Raw genomic sequence first — 14332 nt, forward strand, 5'->3', positions numbered from 1 at the left:
AGCTATTGAATGGAGGAAGCGACTACTAGATCTGCAGTAAATTTATGTTATCTAACTTCCTCTGGGTCTTCTCTTCCATGTGGCATTTTTTATATTTATCTTTGATGGATTTTCTACCACACTCCCACAGCAGCTATTCCATAACTTCTCTTCAAGACTATCTCCTTCTTTGTGACTTGGAGCGAATCTTTTTATATCAGTGGTCCTCAGTTTTCTCATTGGTAAAGAAGCAGACTGGACTGGTTTAGGGTTTTTAACTGTTTTTGTGTTATGAACCTTTTTGGCAGTCTGGTGAAACTTAATGGGCCCTTTTAAGAATAATGGTTTTTTTTTTTAATGCGTCAAATAAGATACATAGGATTTACAAAGGAAACCAATCATATTGAAGTACGGTGATCAGAAGATTAAAAAAAAAAAGATCATGGACCTTATGTTAAGAATTATGATCTAGTTGATTTCAGAGGGCCCTTCCACTTCTAAAATTCTTTTGATTCTACACTAACAGAGGTACAACTCATTAACATACCTATTGTTTTGAGACAGTCATTTGGTAGATTTTAACCATGTATTATATATAACTTGTGAACACATGCTAATTCTTTTAATGGTTAACAGATTTATGAATGAAGTAAAGATTTATTTAAAACTGCAAAAAAACAAAAAAGCTCTTTATTTTTTCTTTTCCTTCTTGTGGCAGAATGATTGCTTGTTAGTCAGTGGGTGCCTGAGATTCAAATTATTTTTTTTTTCCTCTTTGCTATTATAAGACATCTTTGAATTTTGTCCCTTTAAAAAAAGTTCTCTCTAGTTTATGAAATGCCATATTAAAATGAAAATTGTGTGAGTAATAACCTATTTTTATTTTCTAAGACAGACCTGAATTTAGGACTGTTTTAACATGAAAGTATTTTGAGTAATTCTTTTTTAGCAATTTAAGTCTTGGATTTTTCTCAGTCTTCCTTTCATACTTAGTCACTTTATTAATCTTTAGGTAAAGGGTAGTTTGGTATGACTTTTCCTTTTATAATACGTATAAAATGCAAAAGGAATTGCAATTATATTTTGAATCTGACATATAAGAAGGAAGGTAAATCATAGGGTTTAGCGTGAAGTTAAAGATATGGATGTCCATGATCCAGCTCCATTTTTTGAATTAACAGCATATTTTGTAGTGCTTACAGGACATTCTTTAACCCCTGGTTATCTCCTTCAGGATAAGGCTTGATTCATAACATGACCCCAAGAACTGTATTTAGCCATTCAGATGAGTGGGAAGATGAGTCATGCCATCCTCTCCATAGGAGACATGGAATTTATCTTCAACACTACCACACTTATCCTTATCTCCCAACAATGCCCTACTCTTCCTCTTCCCTCTGCTGAGTAAGATCCTAACTTTCCATTTTGTGAGACCAGAATGGGCCATTCAGGACACATATAACGGAACCATTATTTGGTACTTAAAACAGCAACTGAGCAGGTTTCTCTCCCATCCCCACCCCTACCCTTTCACTTTGTGGCTATGGCAGACATCTCTTGGAGGGCAGGCTCTGTTTAGAGCCGTGGTGAGTTTTTGGTGGGAAAATGTAAATTGCACAGCATGAGCAGATGTGGATGAGTTGCTATGTGCATCACAGACCATCTTTTTTCTCAAATCTACTTTCCTTCCAAACTTCTGTATTGATGTTGAGAACACTACCATTCTTCCAGTTACCCAGGTTCATAGTCCTTTGTGTTGTTCTTGACTGCTCACTTTTATAATTAATAAATTCTAAAATCTTGTTAAACATATTTTGTATCTATATCCCTGCCCCCTTCCACCCCCTAGTATGGCTTATATAGCCTACTTCAAGCCTTTATTGCTTTATTGCTGGACTATCAAATTTTTGTTTTAATTGGTCTTTCTGCCTCAAGGCACTCTCCAAAAGTGGAGTAAGCTGGTTTGTGAAGTAGTGGACTCCCCTGAAAACTGGAAGCCTTCAAGCATAGGTTTGCATGACCACTGCTTATGTGAGAATATTATAGAGTGTATTCCTATCCAGATATGGATCTGCGGTTTCTCCTCGCTCTTAGATTCTATGATTCTTCTTAGCTCATTTGTATACACATCCATCCTTCAAAAATTAACTCAAATCCCACAATCTTTCATAAATTTTTCTTCAGTTAAATGTTATAGCATTTATTGGTACTTAAATTCTATTTTGCATAGTTTTCTATTTTAATAATATTTTATTTCCCCTCAATTACATGTAAAAAACAATTTTTAACATTTTTTTTTAAAGGTTTGAGTTCGAAATTCTGTCCCTCCCTCCTTTATCTTTCACCCTCCCTGAGATGGTAGCATCTGGTATAGGTTATTCATGTGGAATCATGTAAAACATTTCCATATTGATCATTTTGCACAAGAAGACTTGAACAAAAAAGAAGGAAAGAAAGTGAAAAATAGTATACCTCAGTCTGTATTCAAACAATATCAGTTTTTTCTCTGGAGATAGATAGCATTTGTATCATGAATCTTTTAAGATTGTCTTGGATCATTGTATTGCTGAGAATAACGAAGTCATTTGTGATCATCATACAGTATTGCTGTTACTATGTACGATGTTCTTCTGGTTCTGCTCATTTCGCTTTGTATCAGGTCATGTAAGTCTTTCCAGGTTTTTCTGAAATCACCTTGTTTGTCATTTCTTATAGAACAATAATATTCCATTACAATCATATGTCATGACTTGTTCAGCCATTCCTCAATTGATGGACACCCCCTCAATTTCCAGTTCTTTATTTGCATAGTTTTGTAATTGTTTCTCGTTTCCTGATAACTGTCAGGCTTGCTTCACAGCAAGATAGTCTTATATTCCTCTGATCACCTAGCACAGTGTATTGTACATAGGTAGCCCTTAACACATATTTGAATGAATGAATGATTAAATAATATTGATGGATTTGTGATTTTTTTTCAAAGTGAGAGATTAAAAATTCAAGTGTATTATACTTATTATAAAACTCCAAGTTCAGGATGTTTAGTGTGTGCCGGACTCTTGGGTTCATTGTGTGCTGGACTCTTGGTGCAAATTAATGTTTGTATCAGAAAGTTTTTTTAAGGGCATTAATATTTGTGTCTGATGAGTATTACCAAAATTTTTTTTAATTAAGTCATAGGATCATAGGATTTAGGGCAAGAAGGGAACTTAGAGGTTGTTTAATTCAGCTCTCTTATTTACAGATGAAGAATTTGAGGTCTAGAGAAGTTAAGTAAACTGTCCAAGGTCACGCAAGTAGTAAATACTTGATTTGGTTTGGAACCCAAATTTGCAACATTTCTGGTCTAAAATTTCAGTATGTAATGTTTATAGAATCATAGAGTCAGAAAGAGCTTTAAAGGACATCTGGTTCAACCTCCTTCCCAGTAGAGAAGTCCCTTCTTTGATACTCCTAGTGGTTATTTATTCAATTTCTGCCTCACTATTTCCAGTGATGGGTGTGTCACTTCTTCATAAAGGACTCTGTTCTATTATTGGGGATAATTTCATAGGGAATGTCATTTTAACAATTGACCCTGAAATCTTCCATGCTGGAACTGTCCCTTACCCTTCTGTTTCTGCCTCTTGGAGCAAATATAGTCTGAGCTATCCAAAGTCATAACCTTAGGAAATAGTTCCTCAAGGGTCACTTCTGTAGAAAATAGAACATGAAAAAATATTTAGGTGTTTATTGTGTGTAGAGCATTGTGCTACAGAGTTTATGCAGAGTTTAAATGAGACATATTCCCTAGCTTGAAGGAGTTTATAGTCTTAAGAGATTTACGCAATTATTATTCATTTAACAAGCATTTATTAAATATTTATTATGTGCCCAGCACTGTGCCAAGCACTGAGGATATAGAGATAAAAATGAAACATTTCTTGCTGTTGGGGAATTTGTGTGCGTATATTTGGATATATTCTTCGGGGAGAGGCAGCATATGCATATGTACATAAAAATAAATAAGTATATACTGAATAAAGGTAGGTAGAAGGAGCACTAGCAGTAGAATCAAGAAAGCCCATATATAGGAGGTGGTGTTGAAGTTAATCTTGAAGGAAGTAAGGGATTATGTGAAGTAGAGGTGAGGAAGGAGTGCTTTCTAGACATGGGGAGTGGCCTGTAGGAAGATGTAGAGACAGAAAACTGAGTACCATATGTGAAGAATAGAGAGAGGGCCAGTGTGGGTGGATTGTATAGTGCAGGGAGGAAAGTGGTGGATAATGAGACGGGAAAAGGTAAGTGGTGACCAGTACGTGAAGGTCTTTGAAAGCCGAAGAGAAGAATTTGTATTTTATCCTAGGGACAATAGAGAGCTGATGGAGTTTATTGGATAAGAGAGTGACATGGTTAGTCACTTTGGACATTGTGTAGAAGACGAATTGGGGTGGGGAGAAACTTGGGACAGGGATATTAGCAAGGAGGTTTTTGTAGTAGTAGGAGAGACCTGATGAGGACCTGAACTAAAGTGGTGGCTATGTAAGTAGAGAGAAGGGAAGAGAAGTAAGAGATGTTGTAAAGGTAGAAGCAGCAGGATTTGGCAACTGATTGGCTATATAGGGTGAAGCAGAGTGAGGAGTTAGGGATGACACAAAGGTTTGTGAATTGTAGTGACTAGCACAGTGGTCGCAGGAGGGGAAAAGATATTGAACTTTTCAGGTAACTCTCATTTTTCATCAGCAGCTTTGCTTAGTTTTGACCCATGGAGCATCGTATCTCCTTTGTGCCTCTTCTGCTACACTCAGTTTCCTTTTGTGGGTTGTCTTCCCCATTAGATTGTAAGCTTCCTGAGGTCAGCAGCTGTCTTTTTTTTTTTTTTTTTCCTTATTTGTGTTCCTAGCAGTTAGCACAGTACCTGGCATAGAGTAGGCACTTAATAAATGTTTATTGAATTGAGTTCTATTTTGGATATATTGCATTTGAGATGGTTATAGGACATCCAGTTGGAAATGTCAAATAGACAATTGGTGAGGTGAGACTGGACCTCAGGAGAGGTACTAGGGCTGGATATATTCTAAGAGTCATCTGTAGAGAGATGACAACTAAACCCATGGGAGGTGATGAGGTGTTAGTAAGAGAGAGAGTGTACAGAGATAAGAGAACCCAGGAAAGATCATCAGGGTACTGTTGGGGAAGTGAAGGAGTTGGTGAGTGAGTTAAGGAGACTGGGAAGGAGCAAGTCAGTATACAGGACTGGTAGGAGAAATGGGAGAGAGAGCAGTGCTGCAGGATTCAAGAAGAGAAAGGTACCCAGGAGGAAAGGGTACTGGGCAGTGTCAGTTGCTTCAGAGATAAAAAAGAATGAGGATTTAAGAAAAGTTTTGTAGATTTGGCAATTAAAGGATTAGTCAATTTTAAGAGAGCAGTTTTAGTTGATTGATGAGTTTGGAAACTGAATTGCAAAGGGATGAGACATGAGTTTAGAGGGTAGGAAATGGAGGCATTGAGTATAAATAGCCCTTTTTTTAGGAGTTTGGCTGAGAAAGGGAGGAGAAATACAGGTTGATAGCTTATAGGAAGGATATAGGGTTTTGTGAGGGTGTTTTAAGTATGGAGGAGACTTGTTCACATTTGTAGGCAGCTGAGAAGGAGCTAAGAGACAAGGAGAGAGGGAAGATTAGGGAGAGAGAGAAGTGATGATCAAAGGTCTGCTGGAGAAGATGGTAGAGGACCGGCCATCTAATTATCAGAGACTGGAGGAAAAGAGGATAGAGTGGGAGATGATGGCAAGGGGTTTGAGATGAAGAGGAGGGGAAATATGGAGCTTATGGACAATATCTTCAATTTTTATAGTAAAAAGCAGGAGGCAGAGCCCTCAGCTGAGAGGATTTAGAGGAGAAGAGGTATGGGAGGCTTGAAGAGAGAAGAGAAAGTTTAAAATAGCCTCTTAGTGAATGAGCGAATGAAGGGTAAAAGGACTGCCTTGCTTCAGTGAGAGTAAAGTTGGGGTTAGATAATATTGATTTGTAATGGATCCAGTGAACAGTGTTGCATGATTTCCTCTTACTTTACTCAGTGGAATGTGAAATGGAGGGAAGAAGGCAGATGGTAGAGAGTAATCCATGACTGGGGTTTGGCAGGATATGATTATTGAGAAGACAGTGGGGCAAGTGATTGGAGAGTAGCTGTTTACTCATAGGGTAGAAATTTGGAAGGGAGGAAAATGTGACCAAAGCAAAAGTAGTGACTTGACATAGTGATGGTAAAGAAAAGGTGTAGGAGAAATATATCATAGAGATAGATAGAATGATAGGAAGTTGAGGTCAGATAAATGAACGTCAAAGTTTTTCATTGAGGAAGTTGAACATTGTAGGTGATGGAAAGATCTAAGGTGTAACCATCCCTGTGTGTGACTGAGATGTGGAAGTAAAAGCCAAAGGAGTTGAATAGATTAAGGAACGCATCTTTGTGAGTCTATGTATATACACATACATATATTTAGTCAGCTAGTAAACACTTATTAAGAACCTCTGTTGGGACAGCTAGGTGGCACGGTGTATAGAGCACTGGAGTCAGGAGGACCTGAGTTCAAATCTAGCCTCAGCCACATAACACTTAGTAGCTGTGTGACCCTGGGCAAGTCATGTAACCCTATTGCCTAGACCAAAAAAAAAAGCAAACCAAAAAACCCCCCCAAAAGCCTATGTGCCAGGTACTGTGCTGAGTACTGGGGACACAGGAAGAAGCAGAGGATAGTCCCTGCCCATGAGGAGCTCACAATCTAATGGGGGAGATAATAAGCAAACAGATATGTATCACCAAGCTATGTGTAGGATAAATAGGAAATAATTAAAAGAGGGAAGGCACTAGAATTAAGAGGGATTGGGAAAGGCTTCCTGTAGAAGTTGGGAATTTAGTTGGAACTTAAAAGAAGCCATAGAAGCTAGTAGCTAGAGATGATGAGGGAGAACATTGCAGACATAGGGATAGCTAGAGGAAATTCTTGAAGTTAAGAGATTGAGTGTCTTGTTCATGGAACGAACCATGTTTGCTAGTGTTACTGGATTGAAGAGTATGTGGTGGGGCACTAAGATGTAAGAAGACTGGAAAGGTAGGAGGGTCATGAAGGACTTTGAATTGAGCAAACAGAAGATTTTGCATTTATCTCATAGGCTGCCACTAGAGTTTATTGAGTAGATAGGTGACATGGTTGGACCTGCACTTTAGGAATATCACTTTGATGGCTGAGTGGAGGATGGGTTGGGGGTGGGGAGAGACTTGAAGTAGATAGACCCACCAGCAGGTGTACTGCAGTGGTCAAGGCAAGAGGTGATGAAGGCTGAACTAGGGTGGTGCCAGTGTCAGAGGAGAGAAGGGGGTGTATTCAAGAGGTGCTGCAAAGGTGAAATTGATAGTTCTTGGCAACAGTTTGGATATGGGAGTGAGAGATAAAAGTTGAAAGTGATGTCTAGGTTTTGAGCTTGAGAGCCTGGAAGGATGGTGTTGCCTTTGACAGTAATAGGGAAGGGAGAAGTGGGGGAGCAATTGGAGGAAAGGTAATGAGTTTGGTTTTGGAAATGTTGAACTTAAAATGTCGACTGAACATCCAGTTCAAGATGCCTGAAAGGCAGTTGGAGTTTTGAGATCAGCAGAGAGAATGGGGCAGGAAAGACAGATTTGTGAATCATCAGCTTACATTTGGTAATTAATCCATGGGAGCTGATGAGATCACCATGTGAAATAGTTTAAGAAGTGCTGAGGGAAGAGAGCCCTGGAGGAAGAGAAGAGGGACCACGATTTAATTTTTTTGGGACTCCTAAATTAAAGGGTGTGATCTAGATGAGAATCCAACAAAGTATATTGAGAAAGAGTTACAAGGAGAACCAGAAGAGTGGTGTCCCAAAAACCTGCTGAGAAGAGTATTAGGGAGAGGATGATTATAAGTGTCAAAGGCTGCAGAGAGGTTGAGGAGAATAATGATGGAGAAAATAACATTGGATTTGATAATTCAGAGTTCTTTGGTAACTGGATGAAGTTGGAAGCAGGATTGTAAGGGGTTAAAAAGAAAGTGAGAGGAGAGAAATTATATAATAGTAAATGCATACTCACTAGGGATGAGAGAAAAGAAAAACTATTTTAAGTTATTAGTTGTGAGACATAAAGACTTAGGTAAAAGAAAGTTCTCTAGTTTGAGAACAGTGGTCTTTAGATGGACTGAATTTAATGACTTTAAAAGATAAAAGTGAATTGAAGTGAAAAGCATTATCATTCCCTCACTTTGATCATTTGTTGAGCAGAAGGGTAAGGTATGTTTGTATACAAAATGTTGTCTGTGCTGAACCATGTCCATAGCATTACATTGTTTCTTAAAACATACATAGTGAATGACTATAATTTTAATAATATCATGCACAGTGTAAGTTTAGCTAAAGGAGAAGGAAAATTTAACAGGAGTGAGGGCCGTTTTGAGTTCTTGTGTGTATCCTGGGTTGATAGTTTACTGGTAATGAGCCTAATTAGCCAGATTGGTCCTTGTAAAGCAGTTATCACTTGCAACTGGGGCAAACTGTCATGGGTGGGCCATTTCCCTGTATAGCCTTCAAGAACCACTCCCAAGCCACCAGGCATTAGAGTAGGACTCTTTTGAGAGCATATTCTAGAATTATATTTTTAGGTAGTATAACAGATTTTTATATTTGTCTACTTGAGTATGCCCTGCCCACAGGTTCCGTTTCTGTTCTATGATGAAAAATCCTGGTAAAAGTTCATTAATTGCAACCTCAGTATTTTAGAAGTTTTTGGTCATTTTAGAATTTTTGCTCAAGGTTGAATTAAAAATTCCTTTGTATAAATTTATGAGGAAAAAAAGGAAGATGAATAGTATAGGCAAGATTGCATGGCAACATTTTTGATACTTAGGAGAATTAGCTATTTCAAGGTATTTGGGATGTAAATACAGTAGATACTGCTATACAGTGCTGACTTTAGCAAACAGATATTAATTTAAAGCAGAGCAATGTTTATTTGGTTAGTGTGTTCTAGCAAGAAAACCTACATTTTTTAAAGAAACTTTTGGTAATTCAGGCTTTGTAGTATTACAGTAGTTAATTTCCTTTCCCTCCATTAATGCCTTTAAGTGAAATTTTATTGTAATTTGCTTTGAGTGAAAGAAAGGTAAGCAATTGTATGTATACTATTCTTAGTATTTGCTACAAGTGTACTGTTGTACAATTGCTAATATGTAAATATGCATAGTGGAGGTATATAAATGATCCATTATTTGATCCCTTCTGAGTTACAAATTTCATTTTCTTTGTTACTCTTTGAGGAAAAAAAAGATATGGAGAGACATGAGTTCTTACAAGTTAAAAGAAAAAATCCTAATAAAATTATACATGAAATTAGATAGTAGGATATATAACTACAGTATCAGGTTAAGTGTGATAAGCACATGACCTCAGCTAGCTGATCATTTAGTTATATGGTTGAGTTATTTTTAAAGTCCTATTTTTAATTTCCAGTTGCTTTTCTCTGGTAGCCTTTATTTAGAAACTGATACTCCTTTCTTTACCTCTTTATAGGTAGTTTCTTGTAGAATTGGCATAGTTAATAGAAGGTGAAATTTATCTATTAAACTCTGGAATGTAGAAGAAATTATATTTAGTTTTTACCGATGTACACAGTTGTAACCTATTTTTACCCAAACAAATTTTGGGACTTTTATGGTTACCAAAAAAATGAAGTCAGCTTCATTGACAGTTTTCCGGTTAGGTGTTGAATATTTAATGATAATATTAATAATAATAATACTCTTAGCAACAATGACCATTACTATTGTACTATTAAAACTTTTTCATGTCTTATGAATACCTTTTGATTTTACATTGCTGTGTGAAGAACTTGGGACAAAGTAAAATAATTACATTTATTGACAAATATAATAAAATCAAATTTTACATCTTTTAACCTTTTAATATGCAATATATCCTTTTGCTTTTATTCCTCCCTCTTCCACTGAGCAATTAAAAAAAATCCCCCAAAATAAAGCCCATCTATGTATGCAGCAAACCAAATTTCACATATTGGTTGTGTCTGAATATATATATTACACATATATTTATCTTTAACTGCTTTTTAAAATCATCATGTCTCTAGAAGGGAGTGAGTGGCATGTTTTATTATTGTTCTTTTGTACTGGTGATTTATCAATTGTGTTTATCATAGTTTTTAAAGCCTTTCAAAGTTTTCTCTATACTGTTATAGTGTAAATTGTTCAGGGCAGCTAGGTGGCGCAGTGGATAGAGTACTGGCCCTGAAGTCAGGAGGACCTGAGTTCAAATTCAGCCTCAGACCAAACACTTGACACTTACTAGCTGTGTGAACCTTGGGCAAGTCATTTAACCCCAGTTGCCTTAAGAAAATGAAAAAAAAAATAGTACGGTAAATAGTGTAAATTGTTCCTTTAGTTTGTGTACTTTGCATTAGTTAATAGAAATCTTCCCAGTTTCCTCTGTAACTATTTCATAATTTTTCTGATACAGTAATATTTTATTACATTCATATGTCACAATTTGTTTAGCCATTTCCCACCTACTAGGAGGATACACCTTTATTTTCAGTTTTTAGCTACCACAAAAAGTTGCTATAAACATTTTTGTACATATAAAGTCCTTTTTCTCTTTGTTTTCTTTGGAGTATAGGCCTAGTAGTGGTATTCCTGGGTCAAAAGACTTTGCACAGTTTAGTAACTTTTAGCCCATAGATTATTTATTTATTTATTTTTTAGGCAATTGATATTAAGTGGCTTGCCCAGGGTCAAACAGCTTGTTAAGTGTCAAGTGTTTGGTCTGAGGCCAAATTTGAACTGGAGTCCTCCTTACATCAGGGCTGGTGCTCTATCCACTGTGTCACCTAGCTGCCCCAGCCCGTAGATTTTTAATGGGGCCTAAATCAGGGGAATTCCTCCTAGAGTATTGAAGGATTTTTATTTCCGTCTCTTTGATACATATTCTTGACTTTTCATGACGTGTGTGATGCAAGGTCATGTAGCATTTCGTTTTTGTAATTCTGAAACAGTTCTGCTTCTCAGTATATTAATAATGTTTATCTGAATTCATAATTTCCTTAATTAGGATAAGAAACTTGAAAAAAATCCCCCCAACATTTTTTGTGTAGATATTTTGTAGTCTGATGAAGATGCTCAGATCTTAGCCTTCACCAGGACTTGTTCTGACAGCAGTTTTGACATAGCTTTGAATGAAAAAGTGATTGTCAACAGTAAATACTTTTCTTTAGTACCCTAATCTTTGCATTATCTTTCCCATAATTAGCATTTTTTTCTTTATAGCCTTAGTTAGCAGATTTTTTTTTTAACTGGTCTTTTTCTTCTTCCAACTTCAGGGAGCCTTCCTGGAATTGTAGATGAATCATTAATGCTATCTCTAGCTGCAAGGTTCCTCTGAAAGTCTTTGCTTGTTTTCAGAGTTAATTATGCTATTTTACATTAGTAGTTTTCAATTTAAAACATGTTAATATTTCAACTGAACTTTTCTTTTGTGCTTAGATGTGACTGATTATGTTTGGCTTTGATATATTCTTAAATGATCCTCAAAAAGCTTTACTTCCCCATTTCAACAACCACTATAATATCTGTAATAGTCATTAAAGTGTGCTTTTTAAGAGCTATAATTTTTTTCGTCAATTAATTAATTTTTAGTTTTCAACATTGACTTCCAAGAGCTATACTTTTTGCACATTTCCTTGGAGTAATAGCTATTCTTAAAAAAAAGAAGCACAGAATTAAAATATAACAGAAGAACAATGAAACACTAGGTACATGGCAGGAAATCTAGCAATTCACTTGATGGAGCACTAACCAAATCTCAGCTCAATCCAATTTCATCTGGTAAAAGTCAGATGTTATGAGTCTGCCTGGTGTCGGTAGAAGCATGCATGTGACCATCGTTGTCACAAAATGAAACCTTATCACAATTATTGTTTGTCTCAATTCTTATACCAGTGTGTACATTAATCATTCCCTAACGGTAGTCCTATTCCCAATTTAATTCTCTTTTGTAACAGAAAATAAAACAGTTAAACTGTCATTTCCCCATAACTCCTTTGATGGACTCTGAACAAAGAATTATAGTCTCCTCTTACCCCCCCCACCATCCAGAATACCTCACCAAAAAACAAACCGAAAAACATACACATTGACCTAGTCTGAGGTCATATGCTGCATTTTGTGCCTATAGTTCCCCCTTGTCTACTGCAGGAGGTCTTAACCTGGGATCCTTGACTTTAAAAACAAAACATTTTAATCACTATATTTCAATATAATTGGGTTCCTTTGTAATCCTGTGTTGTTTTGTGCATTTAAAAACGTTATTCTGAGAAAAAGTCCAAAGACTTCACCCAACTACCAAAGAACAGGGAGACTGGAGATAGGTCAATGACACAAAAAAAGGTTAAAAAATGCTTGCTCAGTTGAGAGAAGGGGAGTCAAGATTGGCTGTCTGAGTTTCAATATTTTTTTGGTGGTTATTTCCCTTATGCTATTGAGGTCATTCTATTTTTTTTTTTCTTTGATTCTGCATACCTCACTGCTGCAGTTCATGTCTTCTCAATTCATTTGAATTCTTCATATTCATTATTTTTATAGTATAATGAAATTTCATTACATATTAATATAGCACAATTTTTCAACCATTCCCAAATTGATGGTCATCCACTTTGTTTCTAATTTTTTATTTCCACAGAAATTGTTACCAAAAATATATTGTTATAGATGGACCCTTCTCAAAAATAATTTGGTATGAAGAGAAAGGAAATTAGCAGCATTACATGATTGGATCAGTTCACAGTTTCAACAGTATACCACTAGTTTAATTTTCCTAAAATGCTGCTTTTGTGATTCCTTCAGTAGTTCTGAAAGGAATCAGTCACATTTTGCATAGTAGGCATTTAATAATTAGCATGTGAATGGATTAGATAAGGTACAAACTCTTGGCCCTTAGTGCTTTTGGCCCTGTTGCCTATTTCTGTTTTATCTTCTGTTCTCTTCTACTCATTCTTAGCTCTAGTGAACATGCCTTATTTGACTCTGACTTTATTAATGCCAGCATCCCTGCTCATGTTCTTTCCTTCTCAATCTCCAACCTTTACTCTACTTTGGAATCTCTTGCTCCCCTTTCTTATCACCTTTCATATCTTGCCAAACTCCAACCTTTGATTATTCTCTCCCCTCCCCCCACTTCTACTCCCATGCTGCTGAATGGAGGTAGAGAAAACCATGCCATTGTACTAACTGGGTCCCCAATGCGTTTATATTATCTAATCTCATTTGGGCCATTACAGCAGCAAAGCAGTCTTTTTACTACTCTCAAATTCAGGCCTGTACAACATCCAGCTGTGGCCTGCTTGTGGCCCCCCCCAAAGGATTTCCAGTGGCTGTCATGTGACCCATGGCAACCAACCATCGTCAATCAGTTTCTAGTCTAACCTATCAGTGGTCTGAAGAAGTTTAGCCTATTTTAATTTTGGTCCCTACCTACTGCCAAGTTGTACAGATCTGCTCTAATTGATTCTCTTTTTGGCAAGAGAGGGAATGCTGAAAAGCCTTTTATAGAGAACTCACACAGAGCAGTCATTATGTGAATGACTGATGGTGATCAGAAAAAGTGATACAAGGCCATTCTCAAGGTTTCTCTTAAGAACTTTGGAATTGGTTGCGTGACATGGGAGACACTAGCACAGGACCATTCAGCATGTTGTGTCTGCATCAAAGAAGGTGCTGTACTCTGTGAGCAAAGCTGAACTGAAGTAGCTCAAAAGAAACTCGAGATATGCAAATTTAGATAATCCACCCCAAGTGTTCACATGGACTATTTGTGTCTGAACTGTGGTCGAGCATTCCAAGCTCATATTGGTCTGATCAGCCACAGTCAGACACACTGTAACACGACTCTAACATAGTGATGTCATTTTGGTCCTCTTCAAGAACGAAGGACAACAACCAATTTATTCTCTATCCCATTCACCACAGCAGTTGAGTGGAATAGATATTTATCTCTCCTTTTCTTCAAGCTTCCTGGGAGTACTCATTTCCCTCCCCTCTCATCTGAAGACCTTGTCTCATATTTTTTGAGAATGTCATGGTTGTGATTTTAAATAGATGCTTAATAAATATTGAATTGTCATTGAGAAAATCTGAGTGGTAATAGTTGGGGGGCAACCAGAAGAGAAATTTTGAGCTGGTGAAGGGTATGTTTGAGTGAGAATGCGGTGTGGTTTTGGCCCTGTCTTTTTACCCATTCATAAGAATGTTGTTATCATTAAGAACAAAAAAATATTTATGCCAATGTTTCTTGCC

At 36.8% G+C, this 14332-nt stretch overlaps 1 protein-coding gene across 1 annotated transcript in view; it reads left to right on the forward strand.

Moving 5' to 3' along the window:
* Window positions 1-14332, forward strand: part of HERC2 (HECT and RLD domain containing E3 ubiquitin protein ligase 2) — a gene marked incomplete at its 5' end in the record, with an annotated part of 200575 nt that overhangs the window by 23262 nt on the left and 162981 nt on the right. The window lies entirely within an intron of this gene.

The sequence above is a fragment of the Vombatus ursinus genome, unplaced genomic scaffold, assembly GCF_900497805.2.
Source record: "Vombatus ursinus unplaced genomic scaffold, bare-nosed wombat genome assembly UNPS02011591.1, whole genome shotgun sequence".
NCBI classification, from domain to species: Eukaryota; Metazoa; Chordata; class Mammalia; order Diprotodontia; family Vombatidae; genus Vombatus; species Vombatus ursinus.